Below are 7,535 nucleotides of genomic sequence, written 5' to 3' on the forward strand. Positions count from 1 at the left end.
CCTCCAAAGGAAACTCTAGCAACACCGATAACAAAGCTAAGGAGAAAGGAGTCTACAAAGGTAAGAATAGACTCTCTCCAACAAAGCTAGAGTGTTATCGTAAGGATAACAAATGCTACAAGTGTGGACAACAAGGGCATGTTTATCGTTCTTGTCCCCAAAGAAATGCATGCAACAAGCCGCCTTGAGTTTCTATGTTGGAAACTCCCAAAGAGGATTCTCATAGCAAAAGGCTTTTGTTTTTCCTATGCTAGGGATATGTACATACATGTTTTTCAGTCGGGTAGCATCCTATCCCTTGTAAATATGCATGCTTTTCACAAGTTAATGAAAATCTATATTTTCATATACATGATTTTTGTTAGAGAGTCTGTAAATGAATTTAATGTTTCAACCAGTAACAATAAAAAAAGACGGGAATCAAGGGGAATTAGAATTGTCTACATTCCTAAATGGATTCCAAAATGTTTTTATTGATGATACCCCCATGAGCTATCTCCACAATGAGGGGACAATGACCATGCAATGGAGCTTTTACCACGAAGCTCACTGCCTAAGAAGCCTCCTTATTGAGCTTTATAAGCTCCACAAGAGGAGTTCAAAAGGCAATAGCATGAACTGGTAAGTTTCGAGAGAGATTAGGCTTTCTTCTAATCAAAAGAAAAGTGAATTTTTCAAGAGATTCAATAATTAGGTCACATTATCTCTAAAGGTGGTATTTGTATAGATCCACAAAAGGTAGAGGTAATAAAAAGATGGCATAATCCAAGGAGTCTACATGAGTTGTGAAGCTCTAAAGGTATGAGTGAATACTAGAGATGCTTCATAGGAAAAATTCATGCTTATAGCAGGTCCAATACATGACTTTTTTTATTAAAAAAAAAAAACGTTAAGTATACATGGACTGCAAAGAGAGAAAAATACTTTTGAAAAGTTCAAAGAGAAACTTATCTCTCAACTAATGCTTACACTAGGGGATCTCTCAAAGCTATTTGAGGTCCAATGTAATGCCTGGATGCATGCCTTCGAGCAAAAAATTGCTTCAAGAAGGGAATACCATAGAATACAAGATTTAAAGACTCAAATCCAATGAGCGAATGTTGGACATATACAAAAGGAACTACAAGCTATTTTACATGCCGTTGACACATGGAAGTACTTCTTGCGGACCCCATCCATGATACAAACCAAGCTCTCCGACAATCAAATGAGGTGGGCAAATTTCTTTTTTTTTGCAATTTAAATTTTATATTGCTCACATTGCTGGCAAGTACAATCATGTAGCCGATGCACTTTCCCAATGGCCAAGGGTAGATAGGGTATCAATAGCAACTTACAATGAACTATGTTTTATGATAGTTAAATATGCTTCTAACCCAAGCTTTAGGGATATGATAATAGCATTTACAAATGGAAGAAAAAGAACCACTCACGTTGGAGGATGGTTATCTTCCATACCTCAATAGTCTATATCTTCCTCACTTCCCATGCTCCTCCCATATGTGGGGGAAAGAGGAATTCGAATTTACTCTACTAGGAGTAAAAGTATACTTGTATTGGCTTACCAAGAAACAAGAACATACAAGGGTATGTTTCAAAATGTATGGTATACCAAAAGATGAAGTATGATAGAAGGACCATGGCTTGCCAACATCTAATTGTGTCGGATAGAAATCCTACCATGACCACTAATTTTTTATAGAGTTTCTATCAGAACTAGAGTAACCATCTTATGTCGGCCTACTATTCCAACGGATGGCCAAGGAAAATCACAAAACTAATGATACTTGATCTACTAAAAGCCCGTGATTCAAAGTAGATCAATGCTCAAAATGGGAGAAGTACTTACCCTAACAACCATATGTCTCTAATAACGTGAACATACTTCTAAGGGGAAAATACCTTTCGAAGCTAAAGACGGAAGATCCAAAAGTCCCTTGTAGCTTAAGGTACTTGGGAAGATCTTCATTGCAAAGGAGTATAGCCGAGATCAAAATGAATATTTTTAGAAGATTAAACAGGCTATATTCATCTATTAGCTAGGCAAAAGAGGCTCCTGCCATTAGGCACAAAAGAGCCTTATCCTTTAAAGAAAAAGAAGAAAAAGTTGGTTCTTACTATAAAAAAAAACTTCCCCAAGGCTCATCTAAGGCAATTACACACAAGAATTCTACGGGCCATTAAAGGTATTATGCTAGGTCAGCACAAAGATACTATGGCGCCTTCTAAAATTTCAGGGCCATTCATCAGATGGCTTATCAATTAAAGTTTCCCAACTACTGGCTCATATATATCATTTTTCATGAGAGCCTATTCAAGCCTTATCAAGGAGATTCACCAATAGAGGCTATAAATGAAGACCCACCGGAGATCGAGGATGAAGCAAACGAGCTCCAACCCAAGTTCATCCTTCGACACGAACACAAGGTATTAAGAAATGGTAAGATTACTGACAATATCTTATTTAAATTAAGAATTATCCTTTCAAAGATGCTGAATGCATGAAAAGAACATAGCTTAAGGATAATATGAACCTTGTTAATGATGCTTACAATGACACAGAAGAGTAAGCAAATGTAAAAGAAATGCATTTTAAATGATCCATGTTTTTGTCTTACAAGACTCTCTTTTAATGTTTTGTGCACAAATTTTAAGAAGTATGCATACTTAGGATCATGTTTGTGGTGACTACGTCTCCCAAACACCAAGTAGAACTTGTACTCTACTTTGGAAGTATGATATGGACTAAAGAGCAGACATGCTTGCGGCAGACAGTGTCCCTCAAGCACCAAGTGGATTAGTCATCCACTCTGGAATGATGTCGTAGGGTAAAAATGGATCCTCTACCTGCTAAGACCAATGGACTAATGGGTGACACTTTACCATCTCTACCTCATAGTCGAGGACGACTATGATTTCAAGAGAGAGGTAATGTCATAAAATCTAATATCTATCTATTCCTAAAAGACTTTCTCATATTGAACTGATCATTTAATATGGGAGAGATAAATGGAAACAAGAGGTAGAATATAGTCATGTGCTTACAAATCTATCTCAACACGAGGCCAATGGTAAAGGGGTCCAAATGAGAGATAGTCTGTCAAAGACCAAGGCTACCAATGGAGCTTAAAATTTCTTAGGGTTAGCTTCATTAAGACCTCCAAAAGTTAGTGTTAAAAGTCCTTAGATCTAGGACCATAGTCAAGCTAGGTCTGAGCTTGAGGTGGGAACCCGGCCCAAGCTCGAGGTGCTTGTCCTGTTTGAGGTGCTTGTAGTGCTTGAGGTGATTGATTAAGGTGCTTCAGGTACTTGACCTATTGCATGATTAAGGTGCTTGAGGTGCTTGACCTGCTGCATGATTAAGGTGCTTGAGGTGCTTTGCCATGCTTGCCTGAGATGCTTGTGGGAACACCCCTAGTCCAAGTGCTTAGTCATGCTTGATGACTAAGGTGCTTGAGCCCCAAAGGTCAAAAAGATCCCTACAAAGAGGGGGGCGAGCCCTTTTCTTAGGGGCTAGAGAGAGAACACACACACACACACACTCTCTCTCAAGGAAATCCCAAGTTTAAAGAGGCAGCAGGAACACATGTCAAGCCCCTACCCATGTTATCTCCATGAGGTGCTTGAACCCTATTGGCTACGATTAAAAGGGATCCAATGATAATTTACAACAATTATCTAATTGTTTTTGCATTTATCAAGTCCTCTCTCTCAAAGGGGAAAGGGGGATACTTGTCCCAAGACTACACCTATTGCTAGAAATGGCCCAAGCTTGTAATTGGCTAGGCTTGGCATAAGCCAATGAGCTTCAATGATGAGCTAGAAGAGGGGGTCAACCTAGCAAGGAGGGGGGTTGCTTGCAAGATATACACACACTCACACAGACTCTCATTGTGTGCTATGCAAGGTGCAAGAGCTCCATCTCCTTCTCCAAGCTCCTTGAGAAGTTGAGAGCCTACACCAACACTCTTGGCTATGGAATGCAAATCCAACCAAGAGCTATGCTTCAATGCTTAAGCTTTCCATCTTCTCCATCTTCGTTACTATGGTATTATGTATGCTAAGCAAGAAGAGTGATGATAAGTGAGAAATTATGTCTTTCTCCTATGGAATACTTCTTCTTCCTCTTCCCTACCCTCATTCCCTGCTAGCTCTCTCCACCTTCGAAGGTGTTTGAGGTCTTGGGACTGAGGCTTGGGATAGTTAATGCTTTCTACAAAGTGCATGTTATGCTTATTGCAAGAAGGCTAATGGTTTATTGCAAGTAGAGTTACTTAATGCAAGTAGATTAATTGTATTGCAAGGTAGATTAATTCTTGCTTTAGGCACAAGTTGATGCATAAAAATATACATCTTCATGCACTCAAATGATTTAGGGAACACAAAGACTAATGATGTTCACAAGTTCTTGATTGTTTTCAAGCTAAGATTGATTATTGATATTACGCAAAATCTTGGTATATGAAGCTTCCACCTTCATACTGCCAAAGAGGTCTCAAGGAACACAAAGATTGTATTGTACCAAGTCTCTCTTAATGAGAGAATCTATAATACAAATGCCTTTTGGAGGGGGGACCAACTCCACATAAATCCGGTCCTCAACTGTTGTCAAATTCTCTAAACTCTCTCTCTCTCTCTCTCTCTCTCTCTCTCTCTCTCTCTCTCTCTCTCGCAAAAGTATTGCTCATGCCTAGTTAATTAAGTGTTATGATTAAGTTGCTACTACCAACTAAGTTCACCCTCTTTGCTCTCAAAGTTGCTCACTTTAATTCTCTTAATTCTGCTATTCTCTGAGTTCATAGGCCATTTCCATTATACACTTCCCGATGGTTTATGTTCAGGGACAGAAGAACTTGGTGGCAGATGCTTTGTCTCAAAGCCGCTAGTCTTGGCTATTTCTGTGATTCATCATAGAAGCTTCGAGGACATAGTTGATCAGTACGCCACAGATCCGGATTTTTTGGATTCATTCGAATACAAAATGGGAAGATAGTAGCGGGATATTTCATACGGGATGGCTACTTGATGAAGAAAACGATGTTGTGTGTTACACAACTGTTGAGGGAAAAGGTTCTGATTGAGTGCCATTGTCTACCTTTTACGGATCACCGCGGCATTGACACCACCTTGAAAGGTGTGGAACGTTACTTCTTTTGGCCAAGACGCAAGAAGGATGTGGACGACTTCGTACACAATTGTTTGGTATGCCAGAAGGTCAAGTTTGACACGCATAAGGCACAGGGATTGTTACAGCCTTTACCCATCCCCCCCCCGAAAAGTATTGCTATGGATTTAATTTTGATCTCCCGAAGACTCAAAGTGGTGGGCATGATGGCATTTGGATTGTCATCGACAGATTTAGAAAGCAAGCTCACTTCATTCCAGTGAAGAAAACGGTCAAGCCGGATCATTTAGCGAGACTGTTCATTGCACAGATTTTCAGACTATGTGGCATGCTTGAGACAATAGTCTTCGATAGAGATCTCGGATTCACGAGTTTGTTTTGGAGGGCTATTTGGGAGAACATTGACACACGGTTACAGTTCTCGTCATCTTTCCACCCGCAGACAGATGGCCAAATTGAGATTGCAAATTCAGTTGTACTGGATTTATTGAAGTCTTACATTTCTGATCAGAAGACTCAATGAGAATTTTTTTTGCCCTTGTGCAATTTGCCTACAATAACACGATCCACTCTTCGACGGGGAAGGCGCCATTTGAGATCATTGAAGGTGCTCCGAAGGTTCCACCCTTAGCACAAAAGATAATTTTTTTGAAGCCGACCAATACCCAAGGGACTTGGACACTGCATTTGCCAAGGTCCGGGAGGCTTTAGCGAAATCTCAGGAACGACACAAGAAGGCAACAGATCGACACCGTCGCGACTTGAAGTTAAAGAAAGATGTTTGGCTGCTCTTACGTTTTGAGAAGGCATGCCTAAGAAAGAAAAAGAGAAAGGAGCGGCTTTTTCCAAAGCTTAGCATGAGGTATTATGGCCCTTTCTAGATAAAAGAAAGGATAAATAATCTCTCATTTAGACTGAAGCTGCCCGATACTTGGAAGATTCACAATGCTTTTCATGTGAGTCTATTGAAGCCTTTTAAAGGCGATGTGCCCGAAGATGGGGAGCTTGATGAGCAACCCGAAGTGGAGGAAAGCGAGGAGAACAGATATTGGCACACAAGGACAAAAAGATAAAAGGTAAAGTGATTAGGCGGTTCTCGATCAAGTTCAAGAACTATCGTGCATTGGATGCGAAGTGGATGGAGGAGGAGGACCTAGCAGATACTCCTCAGATTTTGGAACTTTACCTTGAAGCATTCGATTTAGCTTAGTCTACTCCGATAGAACCCCAACTTCAGCGAGGGTGAATCTATTGCAGCAGGTTTGCACAAGAGGGGAGTCACTCCGCTCCTTTGTCAATGGATTACCCCGATTTTGAATAGAGTCATTGATGTCCCCTTTGGGTTTTAGGGATACTAAAGGGCTGAGTAGTATTTTGATGTATGACTTTATAATTGGAATTCCCAAAAATGAAAATGTTTGATTTGTACTCGACTTGTTTGAGTGTAGGAACTGAAAGACGAAATGACTGCAACATTTCGGTCTCATAAATCTCTATAGACATGATTGCAATAAGGATTAGTTAATCGGGCATCTTTGAGGTCCGGAATGGATTTAGATGCGATTACTAAATATGTTGCCGATTGGTCATGGTCTGAGATTTGGAATGAATTTGTCTATGATTTGTCATGTGATATGGGTGATGTGACTGTCGTCTTGTACAAGTGCTAGATGTGTCGAGTCTAATGCGTCGGTACTAATTGTCACTGTCTACTAAGATAGTTTATGGCCTCTGTTTGTTTTGCAGGCGTAATCGAGGGCGATTATAATTCTTTCAAGAGGGGGGTTATGTCACAAACTAGTGACGTGGCAGGCCCTCGGACACACACCCTGTGGGAAACGCGTCGACAGGCTGACATGGTAGCGTATGGAGTGTACTGAGCCGCAAAAAGCGCCGATAGGCTGACGTGGCTGAGCGTACGGAATTCCATGTTTTCAGCTGACTGTACGGATTCCCGCTTTTTACAGAGCTGTACGGAATCAGCATTGGCAGCTTTTGGAGAAGTTTGCTTTTAAATTTTAAAAGCTTTTGGGGCTCTGCTTTTGGGCATCCCTTGTAAGAATAAATAAGTCCTCAAGGATTCACTCCTCAGAGGATCTGGATGTAGAGTCTTAGGCTATGGTCACGCGAGGCTTAGTTTAGAGGAACACAACTCGACCAGCCGTTTGACAAAGCAGCCTTTTGCAGGTTTTCACTGGCTCAATTTTGTAACTATGCCTTTTAAGGCATAGTTTCAAAACTATGCCGGTTAGCTGCCGGTCATTGCTCCACTTCTCTCTCCTGCTGTTGCTCGTCAACCTCTCTCTCTCTACCCACTGCTGCCCGTCAACGTCTGCGGATCCGTACCTGCCATGGTTAGCACTGGTCGAGGCTTACGGAGAACTAAGCCTCGCGTGACCATGCCCTTAGA

This window comes from Adiantum capillus-veneris, chromosome 9 (genome assembly GCF_014529385.1).
Source record: "Adiantum capillus-veneris isolate H3 chromosome 9, ASM1452938v2, whole genome shotgun sequence".
In the NCBI taxonomy this organism is placed as follows: Eukaryota; Viridiplantae; Streptophyta; class Polypodiopsida; order Polypodiales; family Pteridaceae; genus Adiantum; species Adiantum capillus-veneris.